This window comes from Anomalospiza imberbis, chromosome 21, assembly GCF_031753505.1.
Source record: "Anomalospiza imberbis isolate Cuckoo-Finch-1a 21T00152 chromosome 21, ASM3175350v1, whole genome shotgun sequence".
NCBI lineage: Eukaryota > Metazoa > Chordata > Aves > Passeriformes > Viduidae > Anomalospiza > Anomalospiza imberbis.
In genome coordinates, this window is record NC_089701.1 from 10159815 (window position 1) to 10175860 (window position 16046).

The window sequence follows — 16046 nt, forward strand, 5'->3', positions numbered from 1 at the left end:
TGGAGTCCCCAGTCCCTCTGGGGAATTTGCTGGAGTCCCCAGCACAGGACTCGGAGCAGAGTGACCTCCCAAGGGACAATCCCTCCTTGTCCCTCCTCTCCTGCACAGAGAGGAGCCTCGGGAGCAGCTTCAGGGCCACCACTGAAGATCCAGAGGGGTCTCAGCTTGGACCCCCTGGTCCTTCCAGGTGTCTGAAAAGGCTGCAGGGGCACTGCCCCCTCTGCACAGGGATGTTTTAGAGGGATGGAAGTTTGCTGGGAAATGTGTCAGCCTCGCTGGCTCCTCGTCCAGGCACATTCCATCACCCAGAGCACGCTGGGTTCCAGCTGAGCTGTCAGCCAGAGCCTCCTGTGACCTGCAGAGACACAGACCCTCCCAGGGGGTTATTGACTTGCACCTGTGTAGGAAGAGGAGACTCTTGATGTGCCACTTTGTCCCCATAGACCAGGACAAAACTTGATTTCTCCTGGACCTGGAGAAGCAAAGCCTCCTGAGGAAGGTGGGAAGATGATTTCCTGCTTGTGTTTGTGGCTGTACAGGTTTGTGGGGTCTGGTGTGGCACCACCAACCAGCCTGAGCCCTGTGGGGAGGGTCAGACGCTGGAGGTGTTTTCCAGGCTCTGGTGTTAAAGACCACTCATGCTTGGGTTTTCTGGTTCCACCATCTTGTTCTGCTCATCTCCCCTGTTTCTGGGAGTGGGTGAAGCTCTTGCTTGCTGGATAAAGACCAGGGGAATTCAGCTGGTTTTTTAATCCTGAGGGTCCTATCTCCCCAAATGCTCCATTTCTTGAGTGGGATTTTGAAACCCATCAAATGTGGGTCCTACTCCTTGGCCTTCCATCCTCTCTTCTCTGCTGTGTTTCTCTGGCTGAGGGTGTTTGGATGAGCATCCTCACATCTGGGCTCAGCTGAAGTTGAGCTCAGCTTAAATGGGGCTCAGTTGAATTTGGGCTTAGCTGGAACTGGGCTCAGCCTGGGCAGTGAGCAGAGGCACCATCCAAACCTCACAGTAGTGTCCCACTGGCGGTGATGCTGCAGGAGCCGTGGGACCCAGCAGGCGAGTCCCATGGCTTTTCTGCTCCTCTTCCTCCCCCTGGTCCTCCCCACCCTGCCGGCCCTGCCCACCCCTCCTGCAGCTCTGCTCCTGCCACCTGTGGTGAAGGTAAGAACTGGTGAATCCACGTCTTCCTGGGAGAGATGGGGGAGTTCTCACCCTGGCAGTGCTGCAGAGTCCTCCCAGTGGGGCTTTGCATCTGGGGGACACTGCTGGGCTGGCTGGGGACACTGCTGGGCCACTGCCACAGGCTCTGTCCTCAGAGCATCACGGCCAGATCCAGGTGGGACTCAGGAGAAACAACAAGCACCTTCAAAGTGGAAGAGTAGCTTTAGGATACTGGGAAGGAATTGTCCCTGGGAGGTGGGCAGGCCCTGGCACAGGGTGCCCAGAGCAGCTGTGGCTGCCCCTGGATCCCTGGCAGTGCCCAAGGCCAGGCTGGACAGGGCTGGGAGCAGCCTGGCACAGTGGCAGGTGTCCCTGCCCAAGGAAAGGACCCTTCCAACCCAAACCAGTCTGGGATTCCATGACTCCCCACCCCTGTACTTCCCCCAGGCACCACAAATTCAAAGCCCTCTGCTGTTGAGCTCTGCTCTGAGCCCACTGTTCCCCTCTTCTCCATGGCTGCACAGAATCACCAGGAAATGCCAGACTCCTCCAAGATGGAGACAGGGATGGAAAGTCCCGGGCTGGAGCAGGGATTGTGTGGAGCCCCACTGGCTGCCCCGCGCTCTCCTGTGGTGCTGTGCTTGGTTATTTCCAGCTGTGGCTTCTGGAAACCTTCAGTGCTTTTGCCACTTTTAGCCCTGGTGGCTCAGTAACTGTTCCTGGCAGGGCTGGGGCTGCTCCTCATTTTCTGGAAAAACCTTAAAATGCTGCAGAGAGTCAGAGGAATGCCAACTAAGGAAAAAAATAACAACCAGAAAAACAAAACCTGGTCTTTTTCCAATCAAGCTACAATGTTGTTGTATTTTCCTTAAAGAAAAACACATCTCCTTTTTTCCTGGATCCAACTGGCCCCCGCACTCTCCATTGTGCCAAACTCCCAAAATAACTGCAGCTGTCAATGGAAATAAAGCCCTGGGAGAATCTCCCGTGTCTGTCTCACCCTCCTGAGCTCCTGCCGTGCCACACGCTCTCTGTTGGTGACAAATCTTTGCTGTGGCAGCTCCTGGGTGTTCAGATCCCAGTGATGTGAGGAGCAGCCCCCAGAGGTGGCCCCCAAGGCTGGCACGAATCAAGGGCAGCACAAGGTTGGCAGCTCTGGTTTGTCAGCAGATCCCTGCTGGGTTTAACCCTTTGGCTGTAGGGTTGGCAGTGCCCCACTCGTGGCCAGAGCAGGGGTTTGGGGTATTCCTGGGCTCCACTCCATCCCAGCACATCCATCCTTGGCCCAGCCAGCGATTCCCAGATGAATTGTTTTGGATTTGGGAGTGCTGAAGATCTGCACGTTCCAGGTCAGGAAAAGGAACAGCCCCAGCACACTCGTTCCTCCAGATGAAATCCCTCAAATTGTTATTTGTTTGTTGGTTTGGGTTTTTTTGTTTGGTTTTTTTTTTTTTTTTTTTTTAATTCCTGTACAGAAATGTTTTCCTGGCCTCCTGCTGCTTCCCCTAAGAGGGACCTGGAAGTCTGGGGGCTCTCCTCGGGGGTTGCTGCTCTTCCACAGACACAGGTGTGCTTACAGGGGCCACTGACGCTCCTTTTCCATAAACTACACAAATGCCCTGGAAAAGCAGGGTCAAGCCCAACCTCTGCCCAGCTCCCTGGTGAGGATGCCTTGGACTGGAGCCTCAGGACTCCAATGCTTTGGCTTCCCGTGGAAGGACTGAGCTTTTGGAACCAGAGCTGGCCTCTGGGAGCAGGGCTGGGAGCTGGAGCTGGGGCTGGTCCAGGCTGACATCATCCACAGGGTGATGGTGCCATGGCTTCACCACATTGTTCCCTCCTGCCCTTCACCCTGCCTTCCTTGCTTTTCCCCTGCCTTTGTTGTGCACACTCCCTTTCTGGAGCCCAGGATCTTTTCTGCTCCGTGGGGCTGCTCCACGGGCTGGTGCCTGGGTGTGGAAAGCAGCAGGGATGGGCAGCAGGTGAGAACATGGAGGGTAAAGGGCTGGGCCTGGCGGGTGCCTCCCACTCTGACCCCAGGTGATGAGGCTCCTCCTGGACGTGGAGGTGACTCCACTCTGAACACCACAACCTTCCTGTCCCCTGACCTCGGCGGGGCTGCCCTGCAAAGATGGAAAAGCCCAGGTCAGAAGGGGCTGAGGTGGAGCTGTGATCAGCCAGGGCTGGGAGGGGAAGGGAGCGCCAGCCTGGCCAGGCCCTGCCTGTGGCACTGGGGGATGAGTCCCAAGGGTTACAGGTGAGTGACGTTCTAGCTGGCTCTCACAATTAAGGATAGCTATTATGTGGATGTGCAGTGCTGTTGTTGTGATATGTCCCCTGTAGTCCTCTTTCCCTCCCCTTGTCCCAGCCTCAGCAGTCAGGGCATTCAGAGAGGGCTGGCTTGTTACCAGCAGGGGTGGCATAACAACACCTGACCTCCAGTCAAGATGTGAGAAGGTAATCCCCACCAAGGGATGGCAGAGAAGGAGTTTGTGGGAAATGGATTCATAGAAAATGCCACGGAACAGGACAGACGTTGTTCAGAGAGAAATCAAACTAGAAATAAGTTTCAAAGGATGGCCTTGAAAAAAAGAATGGACACTTTGGAGAAATAGAACTATGAAAGACGCATTGTAGTAGGACCCTCGAGGGGTAATTTTAGATTATTGGCTTTAAGGCATTTACAGCATGGTGTGGCAAAAAGCTGATAGGCTAAGAAACACTTGTATTGTAATTAGGAAATAGTTTTTGATTGTGATGGCGTGAATTATAACATCTATATTGTCTCACCTTCACATGAGACTGAAAATGGAATGGAAGTTTTTAAAACTTTCTCTCAGTTGCCCCATCTCTGGGGCAGAAAAGGGTTTAGTCTGACAGAGTTGACTGACAAAACCTTGGGAGGGGCCAGGGGTATAAAAGGCAGAGCATCCATCTTGTAGATGAGCACGTGGCTGATAGTCATGGGGGCTCCAACGCTGTAATTTTTCCTCCTTCAGCCCTTTTCCTGTATTTTTTTGTTAGGGTTTAATAAACCTTTGACATTGTAAAAGTGAGCAGTCATTTCTCACACAAGGGTCACGAGGTGATTCAGCACCAGGAGTCACCACTGCCCTATGTGTACTGGGTTAAAGTCTTAGAGGTGCAAAACTTATTATTCAGCATAAACAGAACAGGTGATTGGGGATAAAAGCATCCTACAGTCAACCCAGGGCATTGTGACAAAGGCTGGCACAGGACACATGAGTGTCCCTGGTCCTGCAGGTGCTCAGCAAACCATGGCCAGAGCTGCAGGGGGGCACTGGCAGCTCCCAAGTGAACCCAAGGCCAACTCTTGAATGGAAAGCATGGACTGGGGCTGATTCTCCTTAAAACAATGGGCTATAAACTGGGGAGGTGCCTGGCAGTGAGGGAGTGCAGGGGCTGAGGCCAAGGCCAGTGCTCGTGTGTGATTCCAGCTCCTGAACCTGCAGGAACCCATAAGGACAGAGTGTCCTGGTGGGCCCATCCTGAACCTGAAGGTTTTTGGTGCCAGGGCATGTGGTGGGATTTGGCAGAGTAGGCCCTTGGCTGCTGGAGGAGGTGGGAGAGAAGGGGCTGGGGCTTTGTCAGCTGAAACCACCGAGGCAGCCCTGTGGCTGGAGCAGGGGTGGGAGAGTTCTGGTCCCTGCTCCAAGGACTTCCAGCACCTCGTGGGCAGCTCCATGGGAAGGCTTGTGCAGTGTGCTGGCCCAGCTCATGCCAGGGAGTGTCCCCTGTGTCCCCTCCATGGCCCCGTGCCCCGGGAGGAGCTGCTGGAAGGGGCCACTCCAAAGAGGGGTGACTGAGCCCTTGGACCCCTGGAGGGGCAGGAGGCAGCGCTGGGGCTGCAGGAGATTCCTCGTGTTGGACTGCACTGATCTGATGGGCCTGGAAATGCAGCTGCTCTGGGGGTGATCCCAGAGGTCCCTCTCCAGACAGCATTCCCTGAATTTGCAGCAGGACACGGCAGTGCTGGAGGCTCTGCAGCTTCAGAGCAATTCCCACGTGGACCCCGTGCCCCCAGTGGGAGCAGAGCCCATCCCTGGTGACCACCTGCTCCTCCCATCACCCCTCTGCTCTCTCCTCCACCTTCCACTCACTGCTGGGGATGCTGCTGCTCCCTCTGTCCTCTCTCCCGTCTCTGCTGCACTCCATGGATTTGTCCCACTGCCTGTTCCCTGCTCAGTTTCTTGGCATTTCTTTTTTTTTTCTGCAAATCTGAGCCAGGCTGGTACTTCCAGGGGGTTTCTGCAGGGTTGATTTCATCACTTTGTTGTCTCCTGTTGTGCTGGTGGCAAGGCTGGAAGCCTTTAGAGGTGAGGTTTGTGTTTGGGTGTTACCAGAGCAACCCTGGCAGGCTGAGAGCCTTTGCCTGTCTGCAGCACATCTGTCCACAGCTGTTTCCAGTCTGTACCTGTGGCCTGCCAGGGGGGGCTCTGCTCTGCTGGGACCCTTCAGGGGGGTGGGACCTGGTGGGAAGCCAACCACTGGCCCTTGGATGTGATTCCCTGGCTGCCCCAAGGATTGGACCAGGATCTGGAAAGTGAATTTACTGTAAAAGGCTGAACTCAGTGTAACCACCCAGGTACAGGCTGGGGAGTGGGACAGGGTTGGCCACATGGTCTGAAGGGTGTAGGGGGTAAATCCCATGGGAAAGGGGCTCAGCCTGGAGAAAAGGAGGCTCAGGGGGGACCTTGTGGCTCTGCACAACTCCTGACAGGAGGGGACAGCCGGGGGGGGGTCGGGCTCTGCTCCCAGGGGACAGGAGGAGAGGGAATAGCTCAGGCTGGGTCAGGCAGGCTCAGGGAGGACAGCAGCAGGAATTTCCCCATGGAAAGGGTGCTCAGGCCTTGGCAGGGGCTGCCCAGGGGGGTGTGGAGTGCCCATGCCTGGAGGTGTCCAAGGAAGGCCTGGATGTGGCACTGAGTGCTCTGGGCTGGGGACAAGGTGAGGGTTGGGCACAGCTGGGACTCCATGGCTGGGAGGGATTTTCCAACCCAAATGCTTCTGGGATTCTGCGTGGCCCGGTTCAGACACTGCCCATGCCAGAACAAAAGGGACCAGCTATTCACTCAGTGACCCTCACCAGCCTCTTGGGTTTCCTTTGCAATCTTTTGGGGTCTTGAAGCTCCCTCTGCAGCACTTTCCAAAAGGAATAACCTCCAGCTCTGCAGCCAGGCTCAGCTGGGCCAGGAATCAGTCAGGCTCAGGCAAGAGGCCAGGACAAAGCTCCCCAGCATCCTCTGATGCTCACCCAGCTCATGCAGGAGAGAGGGCTGGAAATAGCCCTGGAGTTTGGGTCCCTTTGTGACTGGGACCTTGTGGGAAAATTCCCTGTGGTTGCTTGACTGCCAGCAGTTTTCCAAAGGCGTTTGCAAGCAGCACATGCCTTTGTGAAATGCAGGGAGCAAATAAAGGCTGGCCTGTGTCTGCAGGGGAGGAACAGCCCCTGCAGCACGGGAGTGATGGAGAGCACGAGTCCCCAGCTGCTGGGGCTGTGGGAGCGGGGCTGGCCCTGCTCCTGCACCAGGCAGGGCTGGCTGTGCCCCCATGGTGCCCCTGGGAGGGACAGGGACCCCTGTGCCCCATGGCATTGCCCCGGGCTGGATCTCCCTGTGGGCAGGAGCAGGAGGGATCCATCCTGCCTGCCCTGCCCCCCCTCGCTGGGATTGCTCCAGGGAAATGTGCAGCTTGGCCAGCTTGGTTCCCTGGGATGAGGTGACCAATTGAAAAGGCAATCTTTTGCTGGCAAACTGGTCTTTAGCCACGTCAGTGTGCCCTGGACTGGAAATGGGATTTCTGTGAAGGGAGAGAGGGTGTCCCTTGCTCCCCTCAGGTGAGACCCCACCTGCAGAGCTGGGTCCCAGTGCAGGAAGGAGCTGGAGCTGCTGGAGAGATCCAGAGGAGGCCACGGAGCTGCTCCAGGGGCTGGAGCCCTCTGCTCTGGAGCCAGGCTGGCAGAGCTGGGGGTGCTCACCTGGAGAGGAGAAGCTCCAGGGAGAGCTCAGAGCCCTTCCAGGGCCTGAAGGGGCTCCAGGAGAGCTGGAGAGGGACTGGGGACAAGGGATGGAGGGACAGGACACAGGGAATGGCTCCCACTGCCAGAGGGCAGGGATGGATGGGATATTGGGAATTAGGAATTGTTCCCTGGCAGGGTGGGCAGGCCCTGGCACAGGGTGCCCAGAGCAGCTGTGGCTGCCCCTGGATCCCTGGCAGTGCCCAAGGCCAGGCTGGACATTGGGGCTGGGAGCAGCCTGGGACAGTGGAAGGTGTCCCTGCCTGTGGCAGGGATGGAATGGGATGGGCTTTGAGGTCCCTTCCAATCCAGACCAGTCTGGGATTCTGGGATTCTATCAAATAGATTTTCTGGGGGTCCTGGGGAGGAATGGGCACATGCAGGAATGCTGTTCACAGTAACTTTCAGAGGAGGATCCCTCAGATTTCCTTCACCTTCCTTCCCAAGGTGCAAATTTTTTATAATTATATTTCAAAGAGCTGCTTGTTTTTGTTGTGAACCTGCATTTGAACTGGAGCAGAACAACAGAGCAAAGGAACAATGAGACATTTGGAACATCAGAAACTCAGAGGATGGAAAAAAAAAATTGCCCTCAATTTCTTTGGGCTCCATCCCAGCTCCAGGACAATTAATTCTGTGTTTCCCTCGAACACACTGGATGTTCCATTTACTGCAGCAACTGCAGAAGATAAGAGCCATGACCTGGCACCAACTCTGGGTGCTGAGGAATTTCTAAGCTCATTTTCTGATAAGAGCCTGCCCAGGGTGGTTGGAAACAGTTTGTTTTCATGGGTACTCTGCAAGGTCAAGTTGTTTAGCAAGGGCCACCCCCCAATAATGCTGAACGGACTGAAATTAGGGTAGGAAATTAGGGAAACAAGGCACTGCAGACCCTGCAGCTTATGGCAGTTCAGGCATGAGGCAGGTCCAGGAAAAGCAGAGGGAAGGAAGGGAATTCAAACTATAAAACTGCTGAATGAAACATTCACGTTGTCCTTCTGCACGGGGAAGGGGTTTCTGCTCCAGGAGTTGGGGTCACCCACCCTGGCCAGCAAAGATTACCTGGGAGTGTCTGAAGTAGAGCAACATCTGCTGCGTGTGGGGTGGATGGGAGCCGGGGAACTGCCCAGTGACACCTTCTCCCCACTGAATTTTGTGACCCAACCCAATCTTTGCATGTCCAGGAGGGGAACAATCCTGCTCCCCAGAGCAGGGGGAGGAATGGGGAGCTCCTGGTTCCCCACCATGTGCTGCAGGTCCATAACCCCATTTCCAGCTCCAGCCCCCACAGGTTTGGAGGTCCAAAACCCCCCAGCTCAGTCCAGGACTCAACTTCTCCCTCACAGCAGCACCCTTGGGGTGCCCTGCCTGCCCCAGCTGAGCTCTGGAGCTGAGCTGCTCTCTCCCTGCTCTCTCCAGCAGATCCCATGGAGCAGACAGCTGGTGCTGGGCAGGGCAGTGACCCCGTGGCTGGGCACCCGTGGGCTGAGAGCAGAGCTGCCTGGGCTGGGTGTCTGCCAGGAGCAGAAGGGAGAAGGCAGAAGCCAGCAGGATGCTCCAGGACCCTGCATCACCCATGGGGCTGTGGTACCACTGAAAGGTGCTGGAAAAACACCAGTGGCTGAGAAGTGTCCACCAGCTGGGCCTGCTGCACCCTGCCCAGTGTGGGATCCCCCCAGTCCCACCTGCCCATCCAGCTGGAAAAGGACTTTGCATTTCCCGAGGAGTGGCCATTTGCTGGGAATTCATGCAGATGAGGACAGGGGGTCACCCCACTTCCCAAGGCCTTGTTCAAGGGGCAGAAAGGAGAGCAGATGTGCCTTGGCCTGTGAACACACAGCCCCCAGAGGCTGCCAAGCCTGGGGTTGTCACACTACGACACAAAATAACTCACACGCAGACGCTAGATGCAAAAGAGGGAAGGAAAGAACTAAAAGAGAGTTTTATTTTCTGACTCTGCAATACATAGGATTTCAAAAGTGACAGTGGATTGGAGGATGAAATTGCCACCTCTCTAACTACACTGGCCAAACTAACAGTCTATCAATTCTCTCTACTCACAAAGAAGAATGTAAAACAAGGATTATTTACATGAACAGTGTGAGAAAGTTCTAGTAGAAATATGTAAACATTAGAAGGCATAGAAAACTTTTAGAAGGACTTTAAAACTCTCAAAAGAGCAGGGCGACATCGGGTCACCCTGCTGGGGCTGGCTGGGGGGAGCTGCGAGGAGAAGAGGCAGCAGAACACCTGGGAGCCCAGGAGCAGCACTGCAAGGGGGCTTGGGCACTGCCAGAGCTCTCTGCACACAGGCTGCTTGTGTGGGAGCTGATCCAGGCAAACCCTGGAGCACAGAGGTGTCATTGACTTCACAGGGACTGGGCACCTCCTTGAAGGAGGTACTTGTGTGCTTGAGGCTCTGGAGCAGGGGGAGTTTGCTGGATGGGGGCTCGGGGTGTAACTGCAGGATACTGAAATGCTTCAGGGCTGAGATCACTCTTGGCCCTGTGGAACGACTGCAGAAGATTTATTGACGTTTATCTTCATTGCTGCAGAAAAGTGAGTGGTGTGTTTGAGCCAGAAAGGCAAAGTCAGGCTCTTGGAAAAGCAGCAGGGAGAGTTTCCAAAGCTGCTGGGTGTTTCAGCGAAGGTTCCCCCACCCCGAGCCTCGAATTGCTCCTGCAGTAAAACCCCAGCTGGGAGGGAGCAGGAGCATGGAGCTGTGTCTGGAGTCAGGGATGGCCAGAGGGGCCAGGGCTGGCTCTGATGTGCTGTTCCCGTGAGGGTTGCCGTGGGGAACGGACACCTTCCCTGCCAGAATAGCCCACAGAAGCCTGGGAAGGTGGGGGATCACTCTTTTTGTCCCAGATTGCTCTGAAGAGTTCATGTCTTGCCCTTCTGGGGAGTGGACCTGGGCAGAGCATCACCAGCACCGTGTCCTGGGCAAGCTCTGCCCTCCAGGGCTCAGAGCAGCCCAGTGGCTTTTGGCCTTAAATTAAATCAGTTAAATAATGTCAAGAAACAGCAGGGGAAATGGGAAGGGTGGTTCACTGTTGTGTGCAGTGTTTGTAGGATGCTCCCTGGCCTTGGACAGGGGGTGAAGGGCACCTCTGGGACCTGCTTGGATCTCCTGCTCGGATCTCCTGCTCACCTGGCTCTTTGTTGTCCCTGCTGCCAGGATGGAGCACGGCTGTGGAGCAGGGCTGGCACACAGCTCCCACCACGGGTGCCAGGAGGGCTGGGGTTGGGCTGCTGGTCAGGAAACGCTGGACCTCATGCCAAGAGACTCTCTGGGAAGCAAAAAGATTCCCTGGGCTGGGTGGGTGGAAGGGGTGGCACAAGGAAGGCTCTGTTTGTGTCCTCCAAGTGCCCACCCTCCTTCCCAGCAGCAGGAAGAGCCTCTGGGCTGTTTGGATTACACAAACATTTCTGCTGAGGGCTCTGGGAGAGACAGCCAGACCCATGGCGGATGCAGCCAGCTTGGCTCGTGGGGCTTGGATCCCCTGGGCTGTGCTCCAGTCTGCAGGGAGCCCTGAACAGCCCCAGGGAGCAGAGAGCAGGAAATGCTGGGCTCTGGGGACACCCTGGGCTGATCCCAGCCCCTTTGGAGGCTCCCTGCCGGTGGATCTCTGCCCTCTGCTCCCTTCCCTCGGCAGTTTTCCCAAAGGATATCTCCAGAGAGCACCTCAGGGGGGCTGAGCTGTGCTGTGCATCCCCCAGAGCCGAGGGATGGCCAGCCCATTGTGAAAAACACCTTCACTTGTCAAAATTTAAAAAGTTTAATAAAGGACAATAGGAGACAAGGACCATAGAGGTACATCTCAGCTAAGACTACACTGTCATTTTTGGGGATACTCTTTAAATATTTTTTTATTATATCAGCCCTTTGCTGATGCATATTCATAGACTTTAATGTATATCTATAAACTAGTTCACTTATTCCAGGAACTATTTTACATGGTTCTTCTTTGGGTCTGCTTTTTTAGAGTATGTGTGTTTCTTGGCTGTGGTTTTGGTTCTTTTTTTTTTATTGCTTCAAGTTTAGGCTATGGTCTATATTTTCTTCAGACAGTAGATGCTGATAGTTGGCACATCTGTAGTAGGTGTCTTTTTCTTATGTTCATTGGATGTTATCCCATCCAAGCAGGCATTTTAACACAAGCATAGCTATTTCACCACTATGTCTAAGCTTAATTACCAGCAGAAATACAAACTGCATCTTTATAACAAAGTTATTTTAACATCACACATATAAAATCTATTTTAATATTTGCGAAAAGCCACCATTATAATATGCATCTATATGCAAAATATGTATCTCTAACACCATCCCAGCCCATGCTGGCACCCTCAGCAAACATCTGGAGCCCCTCTCCGGCGTGGCCGGTGGCCCTGCGTGTCTGAGAGCTTGGCTCATGCCCCTCGCAGCTCGGCTGACGTCTGCTGCTCCTCGCTCCGAGGTATTTTTAGCAGGAGCTGCATCTGCTCGGGCTGCGGCTCTGCCCGCGACTCCTCCGAAGCCGATAAGGGAGCAGCGAGCAAACAATCGCGGCCTCAGTTATTTTTGGCTCCGAGGAGCTCCTCACCAGCAGCATGACTTTTTAATAAACAAAATCCCCTTCATCGAGGGCGCGGGGGAACAATGGCCCCATTGATCCCCGCACTAACGAGCCTGCAGCAAAGGAGTTAACGAGGGCCGGGCGGGCGGAGCGGCCGCGGGGCTGCAGAACAACGCGGCTATTCTGGGAAGGGCAGGAAAGGCTCCCGGGACGGGAGGCTGAGCTTCCTTGTGTCCCGGGGTCTGATCCTAGCACCGCTGCAGCCTCCCTGGCGGCCGGGAGAGGCCAGAGCCCGTGGGTGGCAGCGCGCCCATCCCAAGGGATTTGGCTCTGAGCTCTGGGGGATGTGCCCAGATGGGATCTGGGGCGGTCTGGGCTCTGCGGGAAGAGGGGGCTGGGTGGCACAGGGACAATGGCCAGGAAAGGGCTGATGGAGGCCGGAACCTTGTGCCCCACTGCCCCTCCTGTCCCACTGTCCCTCCTGTCCCACTGTCCCTCCTGTCCCACTGTCCCTCCTGTCCCTCCTGTCCCACAGTCCCACTGTACCTCCTGTCCCAATGCCCCTCCTGTCCCACTGCCCCTCCTGTCCCACTGCCCCTCCTGTCCCACTGTCCCTCCTGTCCCACTGCCCCTCCTGTCCCACTGTCCCTCCTGTCCCACTGCCCCTCCTGTCCCACTGTCCCTCCTGTCCTTCCTGTCCCACTGTCCCTCCTGTCCCACTGTCCCTCCCGTCCCACTGCCCTTCCTGCCCCTCCTGTCCCCCTGTCCCTCCTGTCCCCCTGTCCCTCCTGTCCCACTGTCCCTCCTGTCCCACTGCCCCTCCTGTCCCTCCTGTCCCACTGTCCCTCCTGTCCCACTGCCCCTCCTGTCCCTCCTGTCCCCCTCTCACTCCTGTCCCTTCTGTCCCTCCTGTCCCACTGCCCCTCCTGTCCCTCCTGTCCCCCTCTCACTCCTGTCCCACTGCCCCTCCTGTCCCTCCTGTCCCACTGTCCCTCCTATCCCCCTGTCCCTCCTGTCCCACTGTCCCTCCTGTCCCTCCTGTCCCACTGTCCCACTGTCCCTCCTGTCCCCCTCTCCCTCCTGTCCCCCTGTCCCTCCTGTCCCCCTGCCCCTCCTGTCCCTCCTGTCCCACTGCCCCTCCTGTCCCCCTGTCCCTCCTGTCCCCCTGTCCCTCCTGTCCCACTGCCCCTCCTGTCCCTCCTGTCCCACTGCCCCTGCTGTCCCTCCTGTCCCCCTGTCCCTCCTGTCCCAATGCCCCTCCTGTCCCACTGTCCCTCCTGTCCCAATGCCCCTCCTGTCCCCCTCTCCCTCCTGTCCCCCTGTCCCTCCTGTCCCCCTGTCCCTCCTGTCCCACTGCCCTTCCTGCCCCTCCTGTCCCTCCTGCCCTCCTGCCCCCCTGCCCCTCCTGTCCCACTGCTCCCACACTTCCTTACCCTGAGTTGGAAGGGACCCCCAAGGATCATCAGGTCCAGCTCCTGAGCAAATGGCCCCTGTAGGGATCAAACCCCCAGCCTGGTGTCCTCAGCAATGTCCTGAGCACTGCGACAGCTAAAGAGGATTTTGGGACACTTCTGTTGAAGCAGACTGGGTTTTGGGAAATGAGAGAGCAGCTGTGCTCACGGCAGGTGAAATCTCAGTTTCTGTGCTGGCTTGCCTGGGTTATCTGGAGATTTTGGGATAGCTGTGGGCTCCTTCCCTGGGCCTCACAAGGGAGGTTTGCTCACTGGGAATGGCTCAGCCAGCAACACAAGATGAAGACATCTGATAGAAGGGTTTAGTGGTGAGGAACACCAGTTCTGGGGCCTTGTCAAAGTCCTCTGGAGATGTCCTTTGTGTCAGCCCTGGGTCTGGCATCAAGATGTTGTGAGGATTTGGCTCTTTGTCGTAGGAGAGGGGTCTCACTCCCAGCATCAAACTCAGATCTTTGCTCAGTTGCTCAGCTCCTTGCCGTGCACTTGGCCAACGTTAAAAGGGGAATAAAGTCTCCTCTGGAGAGATGTGGGGCTTATTTATAAACATTTTCAAGTGTGCTGGGCAGATGAAAGGGGCTGTTAAAGTGCAAACCAGTCTTCTCATCAGTCCTTAACTGCGTGATAACAGCTCAATTCATCCTGCTACAGGAGCTTTCCAGTTCCTTTTGATTGCTCTGACAGCTGATTGCTGCAGTTGGAGGGATGCTCAAATGTCTGCAGCACTGACAACCTTCTGCAGCACCCAGCCTCCTCCTCAGCTCTCTGCTGGTGTCCAGAGCTGAGTCCAGAGCTGCCTTGGGTGTTCCTGGGAAAGAATGCACCTTGGAACAAGCAAGGCAGCCAGACAGGATGATAAAATCATGTTTTTCATTTATTTACATATCCAAATGTGTTTTTTGGGCTGCAGAGGATCACGGTCAAATTGTCTGATTTGACATGGGCTTGGCATCTACCTGGAGGAGCAGGCAGACCCCAGGCTCACTGGTGAGACTCAAGGTCAGCTCTCAGGGCAGTCCCCATTGGTGTCATCCAACTTCTCCAGGCATTTTCAGTGTGCTGGTAGAGCTGCTCCTGCCATGAGCTGTTTGGGTCTGTGACAGTTCTTCTACACAATGTCTGTGTGAAAACTCCAGGGAAGGCTGGCTCCCATGGCTGGAGGAACAGGAGAGAGCACCAAGGATTCAAGCAGGGCCTGACTTGTTATCTGCTGGCATCTGCTCAGTGCTGGGCTCTTCTGGGAGCCTCAGATGTGGTCAGGGCTCTGGAGGAGGTGGGGAGGGCTGGCAGGCAGACGAGCCTGGCTGGGGCTCTGGGGATGTGATTTCCAATCAAGTGATGCCCCACAAGCATCCTCAGATGGGGATCATCCTTTGATGGGGCAGACAAAGAGCTGCTGTCCCAGGGCTGTGCTGGATCTGCAGGTCCCAGCACCACCACGCTGCTGCTCTGCTTCCAGCCCAGCCCAAACCCAGCCTCCAGTGCCACCACAGGAAAGACCCTGCTGGACCACAGCTGCCAGGTTGGCTCCAGAGGGAGGCGAAGTTCTTGTTTTCCTCCCACAGGGACAATGAGTTCCAGAAAAGTGGCTGGAGGTGTGAGAGGGCTGAGCCCAAGGGATAAGACCTCAGCCCCCTGGCACAAGCCCTGTGGCCACTCAGCCCTGGAAGAGGAGCTGTTTCCCATCAGAGAGCTGGGATGGGGACTCAGGTGCTCCAGTGCTACTCCAGGACCCTTTTTTCCCCCAGTCCTGGCTCCAGGGTCCCCTGTCCAGAGCATCTCAGGGGGCTGTGTGGAAGTGGGGAGAGCCTGATCTGTCCCTGTGTCTGGAGCTCGGATTTTGGCTCTCTGAGCCCTTGCCTGGAGGTCCCTGTGTCAGTCCTGGTGTCATCCTGCCCAGAGCCCCCTCCTGGCTGCTGCAGGGTGACCCCAGCCCTGAGGACAAGGACAATGTGCATTTCCTGTGCTGCCTTCAGCCAGGATGTTGGTGCTGGACGTGCCCTTGTGCCAGACTGTCTCACCCTGAGATGTTTCTGTTCTGTCTCTCTCAGCTCCCGCTGTCTTGGCTGACCTTCATCCCCGGCTGAGGAGGAAGCTGAGCAGAGAAATGCCAAATACTAGGTGGGAAATAGGACCAGAATAGGAAAATTACCACTGCTGAGTCCTTGGGGGAGCAGAGTAACAAATCCTTCCACGGAGAGCCTGGCACAAAGCCACCTCTGCAGACAGGAAAATGCTCTGCATTCCATGTCCAGGGAGAGGGCTGAGGTGATGACATGGACACCAAACATCCTGCAGGGAGGGCTGGGAACTTGGGCATCACTCCCCATGTGCCAGAGAACACCCAGACTGGACAGGATCTTGCCTAGGATCCAAAGGACCCATCAGCTGCCCCTCCTGCAGCTTCCAGGCTTGAGGATTTCCAGTGGCCCGGGCTGGTGGTCCCAGTGCTGGGCCTGAGCACAGGGCTCAGGCACAGAAACACTGGCCCCCTGCGTGGTCCTACCCAACCTCCTGCTGCTGCCCAGGTCTACAGGAGCTCCGAGATGGGTCCTGGGTGCTTCATCTGCCCTGATGTGTCTGGAACAGCAATGGGGGCCATGGCCAAGCACCTGACTCCCAGCCCAGGCTGCTGCTCTGGCTGTTCTCCAGGTAGAGAGGCTGTGGTTTGACACAGGGAAAGCTGGAGAGGTTCTAATACAGGGGGTACCAGCAACATTGCCTGGTGCCTCTGGTTCAGACAGGAGAGGAAGGACATAATTGGGAAAAAAACTCACAACAAAGGAGGGGAAATTTTTCACTCGGCACAGGCACAGCCT